This window comes from Myotis daubentonii, chromosome 6, assembly GCF_963259705.1.
Source record: "Myotis daubentonii chromosome 6, mMyoDau2.1, whole genome shotgun sequence".
Lineage (NCBI taxonomy): Eukaryota > Metazoa > Chordata > Mammalia > Chiroptera > Vespertilionidae > Myotis > Myotis daubentonii.
Window position 1 is genome coordinate 36,431,679 of NC_081845.1, and position 25,332 is coordinate 36,457,010.

Sequence of the window (25,332 nt, forward strand, 5' to 3'; positions counted from 1 at the left end):
AACTATATGCATACTATTCTTTAATTTGAACATATTTTAAATAGTTTATATCTTTTCCTGACTTGAAAATATGCACTCATTATAGAATATTTGGTGAGCTATAAAGAAGAAAATAAAAATATCTCTTAATCACACCATATTGAGATAGCAATGTTAAGATGTATTTATTTTTCCTCTTTTGTGTGGAGGATGCATATCATATACAGGCATATATATATATATATATATATATATATATATATATATATATATGGTTTTGATCCTACTTCTTTCATTTAATATTAAATTGTGACCTTTTTTAATGTATTTTTCTTGATTTCAGAGAAGAAGGGAGAAGGAGAGAGAGAAACGTCAGTGATGAGAGATAATCATTGATCGGCTGTCTCCTGCATGGCCCCTACTAGGGATCAAGTCCGCAACCCAGGCATATACCCTGACTGGGAATCAAACCCTTGACCTCCTGGTTCATAGATCGACACTCAATCACTGAGCCACACTAGCCAAGCTAAATTGTGATAATTTTTTAATGAATTACGTAGTGACTATGGAGTTTTCTATAGTATGAACAGACATCATTAATTTAACCATCCACCATGCTATTACTGTGTAATCAAATGGTCTCATATTTGATATTATAAATAACATGTAGTAAGCATTCTGGTATTAAATATTTGCTTCCTTCCCTGATTATTTCTTGATGAAAGAATCAATAGACTTGACTAAGCAGGGTTGATTTCTTCTGAGGCCTCTCTCCCTGGCTGGTAGATGGTGTCTTTTCCATTCATTTTCACATGGTCTTTCCTCTGCACATGTCCTAATCTCCTCCCCTTGTAGGGACCCAAATCATATTGAATTCATGGTCCAGCGTAGGACTTCATTTTTCCTTAATTGCCTCTTTAAAGACCCTATCTTTAAATATAGTCACATTCTATGGTGCTGGGGTTAGGACTTCAATATATGAATGGTGAGAGGGACATAATTCAGTCCATAACCATCTCCTTGATATTTTTCTTCTGCTTCATTAAAGAAAATGCTGTGCAACAACCAACTAAGTTGAATTTTGCAACCCACTAAATTGATTACCGGACCATAGATTGAAAGGCATTGCTGTAGTGGGCTGTATTAGTTTACCAGGTTAGTGTCAAATTGGCATCAACCTTAGTACTTGCCTTTGACTCATCATATGTAGAGACAGTTCCAGAACAAAACATGTAGGGCAGAGTGAGAAAATCAGAGAGTATAACCTTCTGCAAATACATAGCAATTATCTTAATTAGGAGATCAGCAAACATTTTCTGTAAGTGGCTGTAAGGCCATTGTATGGCTTTGCAGGCTGTCCATTCTCTGCCGAGACAGCTCTGCTGTTGTATCATGAGAGCGACCAGAGACAATATGTAAACAAATGGGTATGACTGGGTTCCAATTCAACTTCATTTATAGGCACTGATATTTGAATGTCTTATAATTTTCACATGTCACAAAATAGTATTTTAATTCTTTTTTCAACCATTTCAAAATGTAAAAACCATTCTTAATTCATAGGCCATTCAAAGACAGGCAGTGGGCCCACTCTGACCCAGAGACTGTCGTTTCCTTACCTCTGCTTTGGCTGGGTAGCAAAAAGGCTCTCAAAGAATTGGCCTGGACGATTTCCCTCAGTCCACATAAATTCTTAACTTATTTTCATGTTTGACTCTTGTGATTTATCTGTATTTTCCGTTGAGAAAATCCCTGTGGCCACTCATAATAAACTATTGTTTACAAAGCAAATATTATTTTCTTACCAGAGAGAACTTTCCTCTTAAATGACCCACAGAATCATTGTCAGATGGTGAAGTTAGGAGTAGAATTAGCATCAGAAAGTCTGGACAATAACAGCAGAGTTTGAATCTAAGGGGTCTTCTTTGGGAACTTAACAGGGAAATGGAGTGGCCAAAGAAAGACTAGCTCAGCTCCAGGGCCCTGTCCCCATACTCTCTTCTCAAGGTGAGGGGGACTGAGGTTTCCTTCATGGAAACCGCACAGCCTCCACAGTCACTCACACACGGTTCCTTTCCCAACTCAGAATGTAGGCCACGGTGAGCTTGGCCCTCTCTCGCTTCCCGTGGGGGCTGCCTGCCATGCAGGATGCTGTATAAGTGCCCAGAGACAATCTTCCTACCAGAGGATCGGAGAGAACCCAGCTGTCTGGGAAAGCCCCATCTGGCCATCTAGTTCCTGCGCTCCAATGAATGAATTTCAGCGGTAGGTGCAGCAGTTGTGTGGAGCACACGTCAAATGATGATGGGCTCACCTCTGCACAGACTATGACCAGAAGCGGGAGAGGGCCTAGCATAAAGGCAGAGGTCCAGCTGCCCCCAAGACTGGGGGAACAGAATTCTCTCTCCATCAGTGTGATGCTGGGCCCTGAGGTAGGTCAGGACTCTACCTCGTGACCATGTGTATTTCACAGCGGGAATCTAAAGAGGCCAGAAATCGACAAAGGCAGGTATGGTGTCCTGGGAGTTATTTTCCATGTTTCAGACTTCCAGGTGAAAACTATATTTATCCAGGACAAGGCTGCAGAGGCAAGCTCAACTGTTGTGGCTTCCATTTGCAGGAACGAGCAGATCTCACTTGTAACTCTGGAAGGAAAATCTTGAGTGCCTACTGTGCACCACAGAAAGAAAACACCTTTATCCCCAGGCCTTTCCCATCCAGGGATGCTGCAGGCTGTAAACCAAGGCCTTAAGGAAACATTTTTAATTGACATGAAAAATAAACGGACTTCAGTATTCAAATTTTGCTTTAAAATGATTTGTGTTATTTTATTTCAAAACTGTTGGCTTCATACTGTCCTAACATCTCATAATAAAATAGTTTTGGCATGACAGTCATCTTAAGTGAATAAAAAACACAATTAAATGAAATGGCACTTATAAGCTTTTAGCAAAGCAAATTTTTGAATTATCTTGCAGAGATTAAATTGCTGTACTCTCTTGCTTTCAGTTCTTATAAGAGCTTTGTTTTGTCTCTGGTTTCACAGCATTAACCACTGCGATTTTTAAAAATTGAAGTATAATAATATTCATACAGAAAAGAGCACAAATTGTTAAGTGCACTGATAATGAATTTTTACAAAGTGAGTACTCTCCCCTGTAGCCAGCAGCCAGATGGAGAAAGAACATCACCCAAACACCAGAAGCCCCTTAGGCCCTTTCCCAGTCCCTAACCACCCTACTCCTACCAGAGGTAACTAATAGCATGATTTCTAACATAGGTTGGTTTTGTCTATTTTTATAAATAAAATCTTCAGTATATACTGTTGTGTCTCTTTTCATATTATATTTGGATGATTAATCCATGTTGTTACGAGTTGTAATTTGTTCATTTTCATTGCTGTGTCATGTATTGTATAACTAACTATACCAAAATTTGTCTAACCCTTCCGTTGTACATGGCTTTTGGGTCATTTCCAGTTAAGTCTATCACAGATAGTATGACCAGGAACTTTCTTAAACACATCAGTGGGTGAGCATCTGTAGCATTTCTGTAGGATAGATTTCTCAGTGTGAGATCTTGGGTCAGGGGATATGGCTATGTTAGGCTTTAATAGATACTGCCAATTTTCCAAAGTGTCTTTATCGATCTACACTCTCACCAGCACTGTATGAGAGTTCCAGTCACTCCATATCCTTACCAGCACTGTGGGTTTTGTCTCTGTCTGTCATTTCAGCTAATGTGGTAGGTGTTTATTGATAATGCATTGTCATTTTAACTTTGATGACTAAACTAGAGCATCTTTTTCTCTGTTTATTGGCCATTAGGATTTTCTTTTTTGAAAAATTTCTTCTCAGGTATTTGCCCATTTCTTTATTGGATTGTCGCCCTTACCTTAAGGATTTGTAGGAGATTTTGCTGGATAGATGTATTGCAATTATCTTCTCCACTATGTGTCCTTCTTTTCACTTCTATTGATGTCATTTGATAAAGACATTCTTCATTTCCTTCATGGTTAACATTTTCTTGTGTTCAATTCTTTAAAAATCTGTATTTTTGCAAGGTTTGAAGATATTCTCTATGTTCTCTTCTAAAAGTATTATTATTTTACTTTGCATATTGAGTTCTATCATTCATGTGGAATTGATTTTTGCATAGTGAAGGTAGAGATTAAGATTCATTTCTTATATAGAAACCCAGTCTCTTCATTTCTTAGGGTGGTCATACAAAGTACCAGAAACTGGGTGGCTTAAAACAATAGAAACTTGTTTTCTCACAGTTCTGAAGGCTAGAAGTACAAAATCCAGGTGTCGGCAGGGCCATGCTCCCTCTGAAGGCTCTAGAGCAGCGGTTCTCAACCTGTGGGTCACAACCCCTTTCACAGGGGTCGCCTAAGACCATCGGAAAACACATAAATAATTACATATTGTTTTTGTGATTAATCACTATGCTTTAATTACATTCAATTTGTAACAATGAAATTGGGGGTCACCACAACATGAGGAACTGTATTAAAGGGTCGCAGCATTAGGAAGGTTAAGAACCACTGCTCTAGAGAAGAATGCTTCCTTGCCTCTTCAGCTTCTGGTGGTAGCGTGTAATCCTTGGTGTTCCTGGGCTTTGGGCTGCATTGCTCTGATCTCTGCCTCTGTTGTCACATGGTCTTCTTCCCCTCATGTCTGTCTGAGTCTCAATTTGCTGCTGCTTCTAAGGATACCAGTCATATTGGATTTAGGGCCCACCCTAATCCACTCTAACCTCATTTTAACTAATTACATCAGTAATGACCCTATTTCCAAATAAAATCATATTCTGAGGTACTTGGGGCTTAAAACTTGTATATATCTTTTGGGGGTACACAACTCAACCCACAACATAGTATTTATTGAACTTCAATGCCATTTATCACAAATTAGGAGACTATCTCTCTAGGTCAAATGTTGGACCTTCTCCTTTGTTCTGTTGATCTATTTTACTATCCTTGCACAAATACATTGTCTTAGCATTATCATTTTATAATGAATCTTGACATTTGATAGACTAAGTCTTCCATCTTTGTTCTTACTCTTCAAGATTATATTGGCTTTTGTCACTTTGCATTTCTATATACATTTTAGATTCTGCTTTTCAATTTTCAACAGGAAAAAAATAACCTTTTTTCATTGAAATTCATTGAAGATGCAATTTTGGGGTAGAACTGACATCTTAAAAATAACGAGACTTCCAGTCCATCTACATGATATAACCCTCTATTTAAATCTTCTTTAATTTCTCTCAATAATGCTTTATAGATCTCAGTGTAAAGGTCTTACACAACTTTTGTTGGACTTATTCCTAGATACTTGATATTTCCTTTATGAAGATTTGTTTTTGATGAAATAAAAAAGCAGAGGAAGAGAAGAAAATCTTGTACTGGGTTTACTACTTCACTTTATTAAGGAATTTTCCCAAGTTTACCAGGATTAAGATTGAAGTTGAGCTTTCACTAACTCTAAATAAGAGCTGGGTAAATGAATTATCACTTTAAAAATGTTTTGTGAGAGGAGGTGAAATGGTTTAAAATGTGGGGTCCTCAGAGGTGAATAAAATAGGTCCTTGGTAGAAAAAAGGTAGAAGTGTTGGGTCTCCCACATTGCCACATGGAGAACTGCATGCAGGCTGGACGAGGTGTTAAGAGCAAGATGCAGATATTGAGTGGGGGAGGGGACTAAATCTGAGATTTTCAGTGTTCTTAGAATGTTAGGGTTCCCCAGAAGTGGGCCAGGAAGATGGCAAAGATGGCAGTGTTTTGAGTCCTTTTCCCTTTAACCAGAGCTGTTATGTTCCACAGATATATAATATTTTGGAATTTAGCATACACCTTTGCGATGCATGCAGACGTGTGTATGCATGTCTGTCTGTCTCTCTCTCTCTCTGTGTGTGTATGTGTGTGTGTGTGTGTGTGTATGTGGTATATGTGAATGTGATTGCAAAATTACTTAAATACTACCAGACTACATATTCTTTAACTTTCCATTCAGCCTCAGGATTCTGGGATTCTAACATTATAGCCCACTTCCACCCCAAGGGCTCTGCACGCATCATTATTAACCTTGATCTTGGCCACATTGTGATACTCTGTGCATTTCATGGGCTTTCCCAGGAGCCACTACACAATGTCTATTTGGAGGGTCTTGAGAGTGTAATCAGCTTGGGAGAGAGCAGCTGCACCTGCATGGTAGCAAAGTAGCGTTTTAGACTCTGGATCGCAGATCCCTAGAAATAGCTTCATTACAAGGGCAAGTCAGAAGTAATTCAAGTATTCTACAAAAACAGAGTTGCTGTTTTATTTTACCTGCTGCATAACTGATGTGATCACTTGACAGAACTCATTGCCAGAAAGAAAAGACACAGTTATAAACATATATTTCATTCTCATTTATAGAAGCACAATCTTTTCTTTTTCTTCCTGACAATCAACTCATTATTCCAGTGGCATTTACTTCATTTATTTCTTCCCCAAATAAACTGGGCATCCTCAGCCTAAACGTTTATATACTCTTCAAGATTATATTGGCTAGAAGCATTATGTTGTGGTGGTGGTGGTGGTTTTTGAGAAAGAGGAGGAAGAAAATTATATCACTCCTCTTTGGGGTTGATGGAGATTAAGAGGAGAAAGGAGAGCCTTAAAATTTCACTCAACCCCTCCAGCCACCCTTGTGGCTGCACTTGCTTGTTTAATGTATTTTCCCAGCCATCTGTGCCAGTGAGCCCACAGTGTACCTGTCTCTAGCCTGCTTCAGAGCTGGCCTCTAGGGCGGGTGAGGATAAGCTCATTTGGTGGCTTGGTGGTGGCTTCCTCCTTGGTGAGCCTCTTGTTCTCTCTGGTCCTGGCAATAGCTGACAAGAAAGGAGCAGCTAGCCTTTTGCAGTTCGACCTTCCTACTCCCTTATGAGTGCTTCCCATGCTCATCTTTCTGTTCATCTCTCTTTCTCCTCTTTTCTTCTGCTCTTTACTCCACCTCCAGCAAATAATAAAGGAAACAACCACCACAAACTTATTTGAGTCTCCCCACCTTGTTGGAGTGAAGCCAGAAGGATTAGAGCAGGGGTCCTCAAACTATGGCCCGCGGGCCACATACAAATACAAATATTGTATTTGTCCCCATTTTGTTTTTTTACTTCAAAATAAGATATGTGCAGTGTGCATAGGAATTTGTTCATAGTTGTTTTTTTTTTAACTATAGTCCAGCCCTCCAATGGTCTGAGGGACAGTGAACTGGCCCCCTGTTTAAAAAGTTTGAGGGCCCCTGGATTATAGTCTCTGCAGACAAGGGAAGCAGATGGGTCAGTGATGCCTCCTCAGAGCCTCCCACCCTCTCTCCCATGAGGAGGGAAGGTCACAGTCAGTCATAAAGTAGGCTTGGTTTCCTAGGGAACCCTGTGTTTTCTTGCGATTGGCGATTGGACTTTCTGCACTTGCTTGTTTAATGTATTTTCCCACCACTTAGAACACTTTAATTTTTCAGACAATTGACTTCGGTCTTGCAGAGAATATTGTGGCATAAATGGAATCAGGACTATATTTTAATAAAATCTGTTATTTCTAACACAAGCTGCCCATCTTGTATCTCACATTGCACAGAACATCCATAGTCACAGAAGAGCTCTTGAGGTGAGGGGAAGTCATTTTTTCTGCCCCTCGCACCTCCCCCGCAGTTCTCTGCTTTTGAAAATAAGACTCACACAGCTGTTCCCTAGCAGATGGGTCTCCAAGTGTGTGCTGGCTTTATCTTTAGCCTGCACAGGTGAGGGGGGGATTTGGAATCCCCATTGCAAAACTTATATAATTTAGTTGACTGCAACAAAATGACTAGAAGTGCTCCCTCTGTGCAAGGTGCCAATGGTTGAGAGACTAACGTAGAGTATATTCCTGCCCTCCGGGAGCTGGCCCTTTCCCTTGAAGCAGATGGTACTCTAAGTCTGATAGTAGATTAATTCCTGTGCAGAAAATTGGACAGGAACTTTAGGGAAGGATTTATCTTAGAGTTGGGTGTGCAGAACAGGTTGGCTCTCCTATCTTGCAGGTGGAGGTAAGTGCTTTGGTGAGGCTGGGCATGAGGGAGGAAGAAGAAATGGAAGATAAGGCTGAGGTGGGTTTGGAACGATGGTGGGTGGCTCTGAGGGCAAAGCTGAAGAGTTAGCGTTTGTGTAAGTCCTTGGTTTTTCTAGCAGTGTCACCAAGCTCAGAGGCACTGCAGGGTCAGAGGTCCAGCAGCTCCTTCTTCTCCATTTTGGGTACTGGGGTATTCCCTTTCTTTTAAAGAGAGTTCCACTTAAATAAGAAACAAACTGAAACCTATTGGTATATGCCAAAGAGAACCATTCGTTTATCCAATTAGTCAGTCAACAAATATTATTGGGTATCTCCTACATACCTAGCCCTGTACTAGGTTCTGCTGAAAAAGTATTAAAGCAGTGGTTCTCAACCTGTGGGTCGCCAACCTGTGGGTCGAGATCCCTTTGGGGGTCGAACGACCCTTTCACAGGGGTCGCCTAAGACCATCGGAAAACACATATAAAACAGTGGTTCTCAACCTTCCTAATGCCGCAACCCTTTAATGTAGTTCCTCATGTTGTGGTGGCCCCCAACCATAAAATTATTTTCGTTGCTACTTCATAACTGTAATTTTGCTACTGTTACGAATCGTAATGTAAATATCTGATATGCAGGATGTATTTTCATTGTTACAAATTGAACATAATTAAAGCATAGTGATTAATCACAAAAACAATATGTAATTATATATGTGTTTACTGGTGGTCTTAGGTGACCCCTGTGAAAGGGTCATTTGACCCCCAAAGGGGTCGCGACCCACAGGTTGGCGACCCACAGGTTAAGAACCGCTGTATTAAAGGTTTTGAACTAATCGGTCACATGTTAGCAAGAGCCACTGAGTCAGCAGCCTGAGTTATAACCCTGCCTCTGCTGCCCACTAATCATAAGACCTTAGGCAAGTTTTCTGGCCTTGGTGGGACCAGTTTCTCACTCGGAAATATTCAGGGCTGGGCTGGTAAGTCATTCTCAGCTGAGACATTCTAGAACTCACATGACCAGTGCTGTAATCCAGAGCATTCATTTGTGTCAATAGAGGGAGTAAAGGAGAGAACTGAATCAGGCCAGTTAGAGGGTGATGGCAGGAAATTCTGTGAACCATCTTAAGACTCTGTGTGAGGCCTTGAACTTCTTCATTCAACAAACATGTAATACTCAGTGCCAGCCACTGTGCTAAGCATTGGGAATAGAGAGCAGTGACCAAAGCAAAGTGCTCGTCCTCGGGTACTTTCTGTCTAGGGGCAGCAGAGGAACTGGGAGTGTGGGCAGTAGATCTAGGGATGGTTTGAAACTCATGACAAGCGATGATGGTTGGAGCTGTGACAGTGTATTAGGTACCAAGGAAGATAAAGCAAAAAGGTTTGGAGAGAAAATGAGACCTTAGATAATAGAATTTAAGGAATATTCTGTAGAAAACCAACTAACGTCCACTCCATGATAGCACATTCTTCATCAAGCCAACACAAGCCCATCCCCCAAAATATCCTGTTGTAGCTAAGAAGCCATGACTCACTAAAGAGATAATGTCCATTTAGACACCAGTTTTCCTTGATGACATCACTCCTATATATGAAGCAAAATTACACCAAAGCCATATACGGTTTTATATAATAGTAGGTCTATTTAGTTTCCCTTAGATAGGTCTTTAATAAGTACCAGTGGTATGTAAAAATGGTATGGGTGGTTACCTAATCTGCTAGCCCCTCAAATCTTTTCTTAGACCAGCTGACTCACTCTCTCTCTCTCTCTCTCTCTCTCTCTCTCTCTCTCTTTTTTCCTTTTCCCTAAGTTTTTGGAGTGGATCCAGAACAGATTCTGAGAGCCTCAAGCTTTTCGTTATTTACCCTCCAGTAATTACATGTCACAGGTTGTCTTCCCTATTAGAGTGTGAGGCTGAGCAATTAGTCTCCCATTGTCTTTGCAGGAAATGACATCCATGTGACTTCTGGGGAAGGCAATTGTTGATCACTCTGGTTAAAATAATGTGGAAAGTGTTCAGCACTTTGTCTGGTTGATAATTTAGACTGGCCAGTTTGGAAAACTTTTGGAAATGGGCAAAGTAAACAATGGTTGTCAGAACCGGAAATACTAACTGGGTCAGTTCCCTCAACAAAAACAAGGCTCTAAACTGTCGCTCTGATCCCTCGATGCACTGACTTGTCTGAACTCTTCAGCATGTGCTTGAGCCCACTGCCTGGGCATTCTGTTCTCTTAATAATGCTTTATTTTGGGGTGTTTTCCAGCTGTAGATCATTGAAAACTCCACTCCAGGAGGCCTGAACAATAAGAAATTTACTGGCAGTTGGGTGATTCCACAGACTTCAGGGTTGCCCTAATGCAATCAGCCCTACTATGCTTCCCTGTGGTTTTTCTGTCTCTGCCCTTCCTCTTTAGGTGGGAGAAAGGTAGCTGTGGAAGTCCTAGGTGTCACATCCCACACAACAGCCAGAGGAGGGATTTTCTCCCAGGAGAATGAGGAGATGCTCCCGAAAAAAATTTTTCACATCTCATTGTCCTGAATTGGGTCACATGCCGATTCTTAAACCCATCACTGGAAGGGGGTTTCTCTTAGATCAATGAATCTCAAACGTTAGTGTGCACACAGATGAAATGGGGATCTTGTAAAATAGGTTATGTGGGGTGGGGCCTCAGAACTGACGTTTCTCAGATGGTCCCAGGTGATGCTGATGTTTCTTGTCGGCACACTATACAGTCTTCGACTACTCAGGTCCCCACCCTCCAGCTGGGGCTGCTGTCACCTATCCATGAGACACTGTGCCTGAAGGAATATGGAGCATCTGTTAGGAAAAGGAAGAGAGAATGGCCTCATGCACATGGGAATTGTATTCAAGAAAGCTTGTTCTCAGTGTGTATTGAGAATGTTCCCTTTAAACCGGGAGCCACACAGTAGTCTATGATATGTATTAAAAGCAAACAGTACATACAGTGCAATGTGTTGTGTGGGAGCCCCTTTAAACATCTTATTATTTATTTATGAGGATGAATACATCATAATTCCTGAAACAGAAGGTAAAGCAGTCATGTTACCCTCTCCATTATCATTTTTGTTTAGTACCACATATCTAGTGTGTCTCAAAAGGAACAAATTCAAATGAAATGCATTTAAATGTCTTTAAGAATAAAACTGTGTGCCAAGTCCAGCCTTTGTTCTCTGAGTGGAGATCTCATTAGTCTTGGTTACTGGGATGGGAGACTACACCCCACTTATCATAAGAGTCACTTGACATGATGTAGGGCTTGAAAATGCTGCCAGTGGTGAATTTCTGCCAAAGCAAATGGTCACAGTGCCCTTATGAATGGTTTCAGTGGAGACTATCATTATTCTCTCTTCATTTGAAAAGGATGAATTAGTCTGTTATATTTTTGTTTTTCTTGGCAAAGACACACAGGAGTCCTGAGCTGCAGCTATTTAGGAAAAAAGCTGATAGACTGAAGGACTGATATCTATCATGAGGTTGATCCATTATAGACTCAGTGGAGTTCACCGTGAACTATTCAGCCAGGTGCTTAGTAGACAATGCTGAGATGGGCACTTTGGTGGGGTTGCCATCTCCAACCTCATATGCAAAGACAGCATCACTCAGGAGAGGAGATGGAATTTCACTGCTCCATCTACTGGAACCGCCTACCCTGGTACCTGGGGTTCACATACTAGTATGTGAGACCAATGGGAAGCCATGGCAACTCTTAACTGCCCCTGCCGACCTGACTCATAAAGGCACCTGTACTTAGGAAATCACCAGCTATTGTTGTCTTTGCAAAGGCCTGAAAGGTTGAGAGATTCTCAAACTAGCCCAGGAAAGCTGCTCGACTTGGAGCTCCACAAAGGTAGGAATTGTGCATTAGACAGGCAGCCCCTGTATCAGAAGAATGATTGAGGAGCTGGTCTGTTCCCAGATCTGTCAGTCAGCAGCATTGACTAAGCATTTACTCTCTAAAGAGGAAAAGAAAAGGGCGAGAACATTTTGTTGCCTAATTCCAGTACGTTATATTCTAAACATGGAATGTTTAGGTGCCCCATCTACATACTTAGGACCTCCGATATTGCCAAAGAGAGATAAGATAATATTAATATTAGCTGAGTCTGTGTAGCATAAGCAAGATTGCACTGTTATTCACAGATTAATTCAAGCAGTGCTGCCTAATGCCTTCCTACTGTGCCTGCTGTGAGGCCACGCATTGTTAGCCAGGAGAGGAATTAAAAAAATGGAAAAGCATAGGGCCTTCCCTTACACCTTAAAAGACTTACAACTTGAAAAGTAGGAAACAGTAAGTACATTTAAAGTATATCAATAATACAAAATTTTTAAAAAGAGAAAAACAAAGAGGGTAAGGTAATATCAAATTGGGAAAATCAAGGTAGAAAGAGCTCAAGAAGATGAACATTTGGCTTAGCCTTAAAGTGGGGATGCTTGACCTGAGTCCATGGGTGGAACTCAGTGGGTCTGTGAACTTGGATGGGGAAAAATTATCTCTTTATTTTCATTAACTCTTTAACTGAAATATAACATTTTCTTCTATTATGAAAGTGGCATTACTATTTGTTTCCAATAGAAATTGAGTATTTTCATATTACATTGTACTTAAAGATATCCTGAAATATCACCCCAACAGTACTTCAAAATTAGCTGTTATTAGACTTTTACTGGAATTTATTTAAACACCAAAAGAAGCATATAACAATTTTGATAACTGTATAGCAATATACTTCTTTTCATTTCATGTGCTAATTTCAAGCATTTAGAAACATTATTCTGAGAAACATATCTCTAGATTGTTAGGGCACAGAAAGTTAGAGTGCCTGCCTTAGGGAGTGAATGGCTGGGCCTCCTACCAGCACGCATGGGACAGAAGACATTCGGGGAACTAGGGAACTGGCATGCCAAAAGGCTCAGGCGGGGACAGGTGACTGGATGCCAAAGCATTTGGTGGGGAGATGTGGAGATAAAGCCGAGGTGAGCTGCGGCACTGGGCTAACACACTGTCACAGATAAAGGTGCAGGTGACAGGAAGCAGTGGAAGGTGTTTCCACTGAGGCCTTATGTGGTGTTTAGGAAGGGTGCTTTGCAGAACCAGGAGTGTGGGATTGGAAGGGAAGAAATAGGAGGCCAGTGATCAGTTTCTGCCAGGACTAATGCCAACCAGAGAGAGCAGAGTGTAACCCCAGTGTGAGAATGGGGAGGCCTTGAGTGCAGCACACCTGGGGCCTGGAAGGGAAGGCTTAGGCCAGGGTTTACCGTGAAGGTGAGGAAGGCCATGGTGGTTTTCAGGCCTGAGTGACTAGGAGAATGAAAATCGGTTTTCACATTCACCCACATGTACTGTGGACCAGGTGCTGTTTTAAGCCTTTCTATGTCATTTAATGTCATTAAATTTATATCATTTAATCCTCATAACAACCCTGGGAGGTCAGTATGATGATTCCTATTTTTCATAATAAAATGAAGTCTAGAAAAGAAAGATCAGGTTTCACAGCCAGTAAAGGAGACAAGAATGTGTTACTGAAAGAAATAGAAAAGAGGAATTGGCTTGGGGAGAAAATATAGTTGAAATATCAACTTTGGATATTTTTGCATTCAATTCTTTTAAAAGGCTAAACATTCAAATAAAGTATTTATAAGCATAGTTTCTGGCTTTCTTCGTTGTCCAGATTTTTATTTATTTGTTACTAGAGGCTCAATGAATGAAAATCATGCAAGGGTAGGCCTTCGCAGCCCCAGCTGCCTCATGGCCCTGCCCCCCGGGGCCCAATGGTCATTCTGGAAGGTTGACTGCTATCTGGTCTAATTAGCATATTAGCTCTTGATTATATAGGATTATATAGGACAGTGATGGCGAACCTATGACACGCATGTCAGAGGTGACACGCGAACTCATTTTTTTGGTTGAATTTTCTTTGTTAAATGGCATTTAAATATATAAAATAAATATCAAAAATATAAATCTTTGTTTTACTGTGGTTGCAAAGATCAAAAAATCTCTATATGTGACACGGCACCAGAGTTAAGTTAGGGTTTTTCAAAATGCTGACACGTCGAGCTCAAAAGGTTCACCATCACTGATATAGGATTATATAGGATAATGCTGCATTAATTTGTAAGTTAGTTTTATCTTCCTGTGAAAACAAAGAGGAATCTGACAGTAAGAGTTTGGTACATTGATGAGAGCCCAAAACAGGAAGACGTGTGGTATCCAGGAGAAAAACACAATATTTACATATATTAAATTATGTCTTTAATGATGCATCTATCCTTCTGTTGTGGTATTGTTTTTCAGGACCACCCCAGCAGCAGTATTAGAAGACATGTGGTGTATATAAAGTTTGTGATAGTTGGGGGAAATTTTGGTAAGTGTCACTGCATTGTTTTCTAATACCCTTTTTTGTAAAATGGTGCTCACAAAGGGAAGCCATTGTCTTGTTCTGTGCATTTTAAATCTGCACTAAACTCAGACAAAATGCAATTTTATAATTAAATGTGACATTCAGTTGGTGTTTTCTGACAGTATGACTTTTTTCCTTGTTATTGCTGATGTTATTAAACAACATGGGACTTTCTAAGATGTAATGAGGAGTCTAGGTTTAGGGAAGCTTCTGGATGCAGGGTAGGGAATACCCTTGACAGTTTAGCTTATGTTCTAAGCCACCTGTAGAATACAAGAGTAATAAACTTGCAGACCAAAAGAGTGAAATAAAATAAAAAGCCTAAAGCAGAGAGATCCTTATGGCCGCTAGGTTGAAATGAGAGAGAACAGACAATTGGCTGCTTGGGGAATCCAGCATGCCTGGGAGCCAGCCTACAAAACAAGCATAGTAGAGGCCTGAGAGACCAAGACATTAAGTTCAGCAACCACCCAGAAGACCTTGCTAGCAATAATAAAAAGTTCTACACTTACTGGTAGTTACATAACCTCTTTGGGCCTTAGTTTCCTTGTCTGTAAAATGAGGCTTATAATATTACCTACCTCATAAAGTGGTTGTGAGAATAAAAGGAGCTAGGTAGGGCTGTAACATAGTAGGTGCTCAATAAAGCAGTTATTCTTCTTTTTTTTAATTTTATTTTTATTTTAATTTTATTTTTTTTTTATTGCTTAAAGTATTACAAAGGGTATTACATATGTATCCATTTTATCCCCCCGCCCTAGACAGTCCCCTAGCCTCCCCTATCACCCAGTGTCTTATGTCCATTGGTTATGCTTATATGCATGCATACAAGTCCTTTAGTTGATCTCTTACCCCCCTACCTCCTGCCCCCCAACCCTCCCCGGCCTTCCCGCTGCAGTTTGACAATCTGTTTGAGGCAGCTCTGCCTCTGTATCTATTATTGTTCAAAAGTTTATAATGATCTCTATTGTCCATGAATGAGTGAGATCATGTGGTATTTTTCCTTTATTGACTGGCTTATTTCACTTAGCATAATGCTCTCCAGTTCCATCCATGACGTTGCAAATGGTAAGAGTTCCTTCCTTTTTACAGCAGCATAGTATTCCATCGTGTAGATGTACCACAGTTTTCTAATCCATTCATCTACTGATGGGCACTTAGGCTGTTTCCAGATCTTAGCTATGGTGAATTGTGCTGCTATGAACATAGGGGTGCATATATCCTTTCTGATTGGTGTTTCTGGTTTCTTGGGATATATTCCTAGAAGTGGGATCACAGGGTCAAATGGGAGTTCCATTTTCAGTTTTTTAAGGAAACTCCATACTGTCTTCCATAGTGGCTGCACCAGTCTGCATTCCCACCAGCAGTGCACAAGTGTTCCTTTTTCTCCACATCCTCTCCAGCACTTGTCGTTTGTTGATTTGTTGATGATAGCCAGTCTGACAGGTGTGAGATGGTACCTCATTGCTGTTTTGATTTGCATCTCTCGGATGATTAGTGACTTTGAGCATGTTTTCATATGTCTCTTGGCTTTCTGAATGTCCTCTTTTGAAAGGTGTCTATTTAGGTCCTTTGCCCATTCTTTGATTGGATTGTTTATCTTCCTTTTGTTGAGTTGTATGAGTTCCCTATAAATTTTGGAGATTAGGCCCTTATCAGATATGTCATTGGCAAATATGTTTTCCCACACAGTGGGTTTTCTCGTTGTTTTGTTGATGGTTTCTTTTGCTGTGCAGAAGCTTTTTATTTTGATGTAGTCCCATTTGTTCATTTTTTCTTTAGTTTCAAGTGCCCTAGGAGCTGTATCAGTGAAGAAATTGCTTCGGCATATGTCTGAGATTTTCTTGCCTTTGGATTCTTCTAGAATTTTTATGGTATCCTGTCGTACATTTAAGTCCTTTATCCATTTTGAGTTTATTTTTGTGTATGGTGTAAGTTGGTGGTCTAGTTTCATTTTCTTGCATATATCTGTCCAATTTTCCCAACACCATTTATTGAAGAGACTATCTTGGCTCCATTGTATGTTCTTGCCTCCTTTGTCAAATATTAATTGAGCATATTGGTTCGGGCCGATTTCTGGGCTCTCTATTCTATTCCATTGATCTATATGCCTATTCTTGTGCCAGTACCAGGCAGTTTTGAGAACAGTGGCTTTGTAATACAACTTGATATCTGGTATTGAGATCCCACCTACTTTGTTCTTTTTCAGGATTGCTGCAGCTATTCGGGGTCTTTTTTTATTCCAGATGAATTTTTGGAAAGTTCGTTCTAGATCTCTGAAGTATGCTGTTGGTACTTTAATGGGAAGTGCATTGAATTTATAGATTGCTTTGGGTAGTATGGACATTTTAATGATGTTGATTCTACCAATCCATGAACACGGTATGTTCTTCCATCTGTTTATGTCTTCCTCTATGTCTTTTTTCAACGTCCTGTAGTTTTCTGAGTAGAGGTCTTTTACCTCTTTAGTTAAGTTTATTCCTAGGTAGCTTAGTTTTTTCGGTGCAATGGTAAATGGGATTGTTTTTATAATCTCTCTTTCTGAAAGTTCACTATTGGTGTATAGAAATGCCTCAGATTTCTTGGGGTTAATTTTGTATCCTGCTACATTGCCAAATTCATGTATTAAGTCTAGTAGCTTTTTGATGGAATCTCTAGGGTTTTGTATGTATAATATCATGTCGTCTGCAAATAAGGACAGTTTTACTTCCTCTTTTCCAATTTGGATGCCTTTTATTTCTTCTTCTTGCCGAATTGCAATGGCTAACACTTCCAGTACTATGTTGAACAGGAGTGGTGAGAGGGGGCATCCCTGTCTTGTTCCTGTTCTTAGGGGAAATGGTGTTAGTTTTTGTCCGTTGAGTATGATGTTGGCTGTGGGCCTGTCATATATGGCTTTTATTATGTTGAGGTATGATCCTTCTACTCCCACCTTGCTGAGAGTTTTTATCAAAAATGGGTGTTGAATTTTGTCAAATGCTTTTTCTGCATCAATTGATATGACCATGTGGTTTTTTTCTTTCAATTTGTTTATGTGATGTATCACGTTTATTGATTTGCGGATATTGTACCATCCTTGCATCCCTGGGATAAATCCTACTTGGTCATGGTGTATGATCTTTCTGATGTACTGCTGGATCCGATTTGCTAAGATTTTGTTGAGGATTTTGGCATCTATGTTCATGAGGGATATTGGCCTGTAATTCTCTTTCATTGTGTTGTCTTTACCTGGTTTTGGTATTAGGGTGATGCTGGCTTCATAGAATAAGCTTGGAAGTGTTCCTTCCTCTTGAGTTTTTTGTAGTAGCCTGAGGAGGATAGGTTTTAGTTCTTCCTTGAATGTTTGGTAAAACTCCCCTGTGAAGCCGTCTGGTCCTGGGCTTTTGTTTGATGGAAGCTTTTTGATGACTGCTTCAATTTCTTCCATAGTTATTGGCCTGTTGAGATTTTTAGATTCTTCCTGATTGAGTTTTGGAATGCTGTATTTTTCTAGGAATTTGTCCATTTCCTCCAGGTTGTCTAGTTTGTTGTAGTAAAGCTGTCCATAGTATTTTTTAACAATCATTTGTATTTCTGTGGGGTCTGTTGTTATTTCGCCTCTATCGTTTCTGATTTTATTTATTTGGGTCCTCTCTCTCTGCTTCTTGGTGAGTCTGGCTAGAGGTTTGTCAATCTTGTTTATCCTTTCAAAGAACCAGCTCTTGGTTTCATTGATTTTCTGTATTGTTTTTTTGGTCTCTATGTCATTTATTTCTGCTCTAATCTTTATTATCTCCTTCCTTCTGCTCACTCTGGGGTTTTCTTGTTGCTCTCTTTCTAATTCTTTGAGTTGTAGAGTTAGATGATTTACTACCATTTTTTCTTGTTTTTTGAGATAGGCCTGTAGAGCTATAAACTTCCCTCTCAGGACTGCTTTCAATGTGTCCCATAGGTTTTGGATTGTTGTGTTTTCATTGTCATTAGTTTCCAGGATGTTTTGAATTTCTTCTTTGATCTCATTGGTAACCCAATCAATATTTAATAGCATGCTATTCAGCTTCCAGGTGTTTGAGTATTTTGGGTTGTTTTTATTGTAGTTTATTTCTAATATTATGCCATCGTGGTCTGCGAAGACGCTTTTTATGATTTCAGTCTTCTTGAATTTGGGGATACTTTGCTTGTGACCCAATATGTGGTCTATTTTTGAATATGTCCCATGAGCACCTGAGAAGAACGTATATTCTCTGGCTTTGGGGTGAAGTGTTCTGAAGATGTCTATTAAGTCCATCTGATCTAGTGAGTCATTTAGGATTGCAGTATCTTTGCTGGTTGTTTGTCTATAGGACTTATCCAGTGCTGTCAATGGTGTATTAAAGTCCCCTACTATGATTGTATTGTTGTCGATCTCTCCTTTGATATTTTCCAGGAGTTTTTTTTATGAATTTGGGTGCTCCTACATTGGGTGCATATATGTTTACCAGGGTTATATCTTCTTGTTGTATTGATCCCTTTAGTATTATGAAGTGGCCTTCCTTATCTCTTGTTAAGGCCTTCACTTTGAGGTCTATTTTGTCCGATATAAGTATTGCTACCCCAGCTTTCTTTTCCTTTCCATTTGCCTGAAAGATATTTTTCCATCCTTTCACTTTCAGTCTGTGTGAGTCCCTTCTAATGAGGTGGGTTTCTTGTAGACAGCAGATGTATGGGTCATGTTTTTTTATCCATTCAGCCACTCGATGTCTTTTGGTTGGAGCATTTAGTCCGTTTACGTTTAAAGTTATTATTGAAAGGTACTTGTTTGTAGCCATTTCTTTTTTTGTGTGGCTGTTTTCTTTCTGAGCTTTTTATTTCTTATTTTTATACCAGTCCCTTTAGCATTCCTTGCATTGCTGGCTTGGTGGTGACAAACTCCCTTAGTCTTTTTTTGTCTGTGAAGCTTCTTATTTCCCCTTCAAGTTTGAATGATAGCCTTGCTGGATAGAGTATTCTTGGATTCAGTCCTTTGCTTTGCATCACTTTGTAAATTTCAGTCCATTCTTTTCTGGCCTGATGTGTTTCTGTTGAGAAGTCATTTGACAATCTAATGGGAGATCCCTTGTATGTAACTTTCCGTCTCTCTCTTGATATAGAAGTAATAAAAAAATTTAATGTCTAAAGTACTCATTATTTTGAAGATTTAAATTTTAAAATATTTTGATATTTATTTTTACATATATATATATATATATATATATATATATATATATATATAAAACATTAAAACATTTATTTAAAGTATAATAGGTCTGAAAGGGCTCCTAAGAAGCTATCTCTTACATTAACTCTGACTTCAAGCACAAAATGGTGTAAGGAATTCAGACAAATGGGTGGCTGAAGACTTATACTGAAGACTGGCAACTAAAGCTAAAGGTGAGGCTCACACAACATGATCCCAGCATTCACACAAAAGAGATTGTCTTATATTTTAAGTTTCAACCCCAGCTTCTTCAGATATGTTTTTCTTTAGATGATGTCTGAGATGAAACGGCATTTCAGTCTGGGGTAGTCCTTTCTTCTGAATCAGGGGTAGCGATTCTGGTGAGATAAAAATGTGCTTAGGGCGGAGGGAGATCTCATTACAAATGATTGAGATTGGTATTTTGGTACACAGGGCTGTATATTGGCATCATTTTCCTGGTGATACCACAGTCTGGTTTAAACGAAAGTAGTTTTTAAAGCCTCTGTACCCAGTATGGCTACATTTGCTGAAGCAGGGAGATTAAAGCAACATATGTCAGGTTGTGATATAGGACAATCCACTTGAAAAGACTTTAATTATAGGGCCTATTTTGGGAGGGTAACTGTGCTGTTTGTGTGGTATATTTTGGGATCCACTAACCCAGCTTCAAGACCAGTAATATCTTCCCAGAAAGGGTGTGGTGTGTGCTTGCGGACATAAATGTTTTCCTACCAAAAGCTTTGGTATGATATTCTTTAGACTTTACTCCCCTTCATTTTTCTTTTTCTGATAATCTTGCTTCTTGCAAGAATGCTATGAAAATGCATTCTGTAAAGTGGGAGAAGAGAAGGATAAAAGATCTCATTTCAGATGGCCTACCCCAGAGATTTAGGGACTAAACGTTATCAATCTGCTGTTTTTACAGTGAATAGAATCTGGAGAAACTACCAAAGCTGAATAGTAAGCAGAGTCAAGTGAGACGATAAAAATACCACTTTGGCGCTAAATATTTTAATGAATCTAAAGGGAAATCACACATTTACAGCTACTTGTTTCTCAGAACCCCCTTTCTAATAATGTGTGGATAATGTGTGGGTCATTTCCATGCTCTTTCAGGAGTTCTGGTAACATAGAGTGGTTGTCTGCTTTCACTTCTGCTCTTTAAGACTTGTACCCTTTCCCTGCTCAGCCTCTGGTGGCCTCCCTCATTTCCCTGTTAATTCCTGAGGCCTTGGCCTTAAAGAGGGTCAGACTTTCTGCCCAGTCAGCATTTCCTAGTCCTTATTTAAAAGTGAATGATAAAGGAGAAATTAGATCAGCAAAACAAAGTTAGGGTCTCATGTGTGCAATGTGTTGGGGGGGTGGGACGGGGAAGGGAGTGGAGAGGAACAGAGATAAAGAATAAAAGAACATTTGTCTCTGGATCTATTCTTGTTCATCAAATTATGTTGATCATTATATCCCATTATAGGACTGAGGTCATGTGATATGTATCTTTCTCCGACTGGCTTCTTTCGCTTAGCAAAATGCTCTCCAGTTCCATCCATGTTGTTGCAAATGGTAAAAGTTCCTTTTTTTTGGTGGGGGATGGGGGGGGTCAACCGGGGAAAAAGGAGACATGTAAAACTTTAGATAATAAAAAAATTTAGAAAAATAAATAAAATATAAATTGGGGGAAAAAAGAGTAAGAACAAGCAGGGCGCATGAACGGAGGAGGCCGTGGTGGAAGTGACCGGCAGGCCAGGTCCCTGCTGCACCATGCTCCCGTTGTCACTGCTGAAGACCGCTCAAAATCACCCCATGTTAGTGGAGCTTAAAAACGGGGAGACGTACAGTGGGCATCTGGTAAGCTGTGAGAACTGGATGAAAATCAACCTGTACGAGGTAATCTGCACAGCTAGGGACAGGACAAGTTCTGGCGGATGCTCCAGTGCTACATCCGCGGCGTACCTGCGCATCCCCAATGAGATCACTGACATAGTCAAAGAAGAGGTGGTGCCAAGGGTCGTGGCCGTGGTGGCCTTCAGCAGCAGAAGCAGCAGAAAGGCGGTGGCATGGGGGGTGCTGGACGAGGTGTGTTTGGCGCCGTATTAGGGGCGGAATCTCAGACACTGGCAGAGGTCAGCCAGAAAGAAACCCGGCTGGCAGGCGGGCAGTGAGCCTGGCCCTGTTCCCCCAGAGACTTGAGCCTTCCCCCAAGAGACTGCGTGTCTGCTCCAGTCCATGAGTCTGTTCAGAACAGAAAAAAAAGAGGCAGATGTTGGGGAGACCTCACCTGTGCATTTTGTGGTCCTCTTTATGTTAACTCTTTTTATTATGATTATTATTATTGATTTTTGATAGAGGAGGGGAGAGAGAGAGAAACATTGATGTGGAAAAAAACATCGATCTACTGCCTCCCGCATGCACCCTGACTGGGATGGAACCACAACCTGGATATGTGCCCTGACCGGGATTGAAACTGCAACCTTTAGGTGTACAGGACAATGCTCCAACTAACCAAGCCACGCTGGCCAGGGCATTAAGTCCTTTTTCTTTAAAGCCAGCATTTTTACAGTTGGAAATGTTTTTTGGTGTTTTTGATTTTGTGAAGTCTCAGCCAACTTGATTCCTGGAAGGTTCTGTGTGTTAATGCATCTGTAGAGCATTGTGTTAAGGGGGGCATTTTAGAAACAGGTTTGTTTTATATCTCTTGTTCGACCCCTGGGTGGCAAACAGATGGGAAGTTTTCATTTTAAGGTCTTTGCACTGAGATTGACAGTCCAGGGAGTTTTCCTGAAACAGACCTGAAATTGTCTTTACAAAACCAAACCACACAGACATGTGCCTCAGAAGCTGTTGTGGGGCCTGGTTGGGCCCCAGTCCTTTGCCTCCTTTCTCTCTCTTTTGTGTTACAAAAATAAAAAACACAACTACAGAAAAAAGAACAAAAACAAGCAGTTTTGTAACCCAGAAACCAAATTGGTTCTAAGGGCACAGGAGCATTTTTACATAAATTGTAAGGCACGAAGGCAATACAATGAGAGCCAGAATGCTCCATGAGGGAGAGTTGAGAATCTCTGGAGAAGTGTCCGAGTTCTCCCGAGGCGATCTGCCGCCCCTCTGCAACCGAATCACCCAGAGAGCGGCTCCAAGGCCTACAGTTCCAGTTCTATGCAAGGTTGTGTGCAGCAGCCCTGCCTGCTGGGAGCCGGTCCATCCTTGCTGTTTCAAGGGACCTGGCATATATGGCATACGGTTCTTAATATGTTTGCTCACCTTCTTGGCGCTGTGTTTTAACCAAGGTCTCCTCTCTGAGAAAGGTTGAATCCCCAGGTAGGGATTTTCCCCTGAAGTTAGGGAGGGAATAAAACCCCTCAACTAAGTGCCAGGCGGGTAATTAATTACTTTAACTATGAACAATCATGCTTAAGCTACATAATCTTTACTCCCTGGAATGGAGATAAGAAACGCCCTAACCTTTGGAATAGAGATTGATAGGATTGAATCAACTGGTATAAATACAGTTGTAACAAGACAGAAAGAGACAGAACTCAGGAGACAGGACTTAGAAGAGAGAACCTACACAGAACCTACAGGCAGAAGAACTTCGCTGGAGAGAACATGGCAAAAGATCCTGGACTGAACCTGACTACAGAAATTGGCAAGAGAACCTGACTAGAACCTGGTGACTGAACCTGGCTGGAGATCTCAGACAGAATCTGGCTGAAGAACCTAGCGAGGGAACATGGCTACAGAACCTCGCTGGAGATCCGAAGCAGAACCTCTCTGGAGATCCAGACCAGAACTTGGCTGGAGATCCTGGCTAGAGATCCTGGCTAGGCTGCTGATCAACTGAACGCTGTCTCCGTGTCCTTCCTTCTTCGCCGACTCCGTCCACATCTTTGGGGACCCCTGGACCTGCTGGGGTTGGACCCCGGCACCTGCCCAGCCTCCTAGAGTCCTTTCCAGGAGCGTTGCTGAAGACTGTAAATTACCGAGCAGTCGTCATTTTGTAAGTCAGGCCTGTGCTTGCTGTTCCCTGCTCTGGTGTTCTGGGATGGTGTTCTGTCACTTGATTCTCTTGATCCTTGAAGTAATTTGGAGCTCATTCCAGGTTCGTTTTGGCGCCATCCTAAACCAGATTTCTTGGAAGCTACTTTGAGACTGCCATCCTGCTTGTCAGTTCCCATGGCCCACTTGTCTGCCATCAGCTTTCATACTAAATTCTTTCCCACTGTGGTGTGGTTTATATCTGTAGCAACACTTATAAACCAAAATTTCCCACTTACAGAGGTGAAACATTTTCAGAATGAGTAGCTGTTGGACAGCTAACGCTGTGCAATAGAACCCACTTGGGAGCCAGGCTATTCGTCCTGCCCCTCAGCTCTGCCTCTGACTGGCAGGCTGCCCATGTCAATGCGTATTATGATATCACTTCTATAGGAGATGTGGCACATTTGCTCCTCTCTAACCACCACTCGGGTTGTGGAACAGGTATCCTCCCCAGATAAAATCTGAGACTCAGAGAATTTAGCCTATGTCTAAGGCAGGGGGCGTTTGAGAGTGCGGGGTGTTTGTTCTCCTTTCAAAGACTGGAAGCAAGGTTGGCATGTGGTGAGCTTGGAAGTGGGACAGAGATGGTTAATGTTGCAGTGCTACGTCAGTCCTGCGCAGCGAAGAGTTGTCCCCAGCATAGGGCCTGGTGACCACTGTGCCCCCACTGAGAAACACTGCTCTGAAGCTGTGCAGCTAATATGCAGGAGAGCCAGGTTCATCCCTGCTCTCTCTGAGTCTGGGCCCCTTATGGTCCTCTCCAAGTTAAAGGCACCCCAGTACAGGCTGTCCTTGGGTTACATTGGACTCAATGTCATTTCGTGGTTACATCACCATCTCCCATTTATTTATTAAAAAAAAAAAAAGTTCTGTCATTTTGACGTATGTACATATGTGCTTTATGTTGTTGTTTTTTTTATTTACCACAAGTAAAGGTCAGGAATTGTTATCTTCCTTTTAATTTTTTTTTTTTTTTTTTTTTTACTGTTTCACTTAATTACTGCTGTGTATGTGCTCCATGTGAGTGACATAGGTGGGTCCCGACTTACGGTGAAAATCGGGAAGGATCTCCGACGTAACCCGAGGACCTACTGTAGTGATTCCCACGTTGTCCATTGTCCTGAGCTCGCAGGCATTACAATTGAACTCAGAATGGCTGTTCTGCAGCTTATGCCGAGCTGCTCTCTGCACCAGAACTCAGGCTCAGCACACTCCATGAGCCTCTAAAACTCCCTGTCCTCTCTGACCAGCATCCTGTATCTGTCATTCCTCTATCAACACCCAGTGCAGGTAGAGAGAGCCAGTGCTATCCTGGGAAAAGATCAAAGCCCCAGAGAATGCCCACCCGCAGCCTTTGATCCAGTCTTACCAGCTTAAAAACCATCTAGATAGGGAACTAGGTGTCAATTTCAGGAGGTTTTGAGATGATATCTTTGGCTTCATACCTACCTACCTGGTCCACTTCTACAGAGCCTGCTGTTGGAGCTTTGTTTAAAGTTTGGTTTTGATGTCAGACAGCAAAGAAACCGAGACGGCTGGCTACATCAGTTTGAATGAGCACACATGAAATTTATTAAAGTGGCAAAGATAAAACCGTGCTGAATGAAAAGGCACACAGTGAGG

At 41.0% G+C, this 25,332-nt stretch overlaps 1 protein-coding gene and 1 pseudogene across 6 annotated transcripts in view; both read left to right on the plus strand.

Moving 5' to 3' along the window:
* The window catches only part of FYN (FYN proto-oncogene, Src family tyrosine kinase), a 212,583-nt gene that overhangs the window by 86,418 nt on the left and 100,833 nt on the right, over nt 1-25,332 (plus strand). For 5 of the 6 annotated variants that reach the window (XM_059700667.1, XM_059700666.1, XM_059700672.1 and 2 more), the window contains one exon: nt 14,372-14,441. The exons of the other annotated variant lie outside the window; for it this stretch is intronic. The gene's annotated coding sequence lies outside the window, so the exon portion shown is untranslated. The remainder of the gene's footprint in view (nt 1-14,371; nt 14,442-25,332) is intronic. 6 annotated transcript variants of the gene reach the window in all.
* Nucleotides 21,294-22,841, plus strand: LOC132236454 (U6 snRNA-associated Sm-like protein LSm4; annotated as a pseudogene).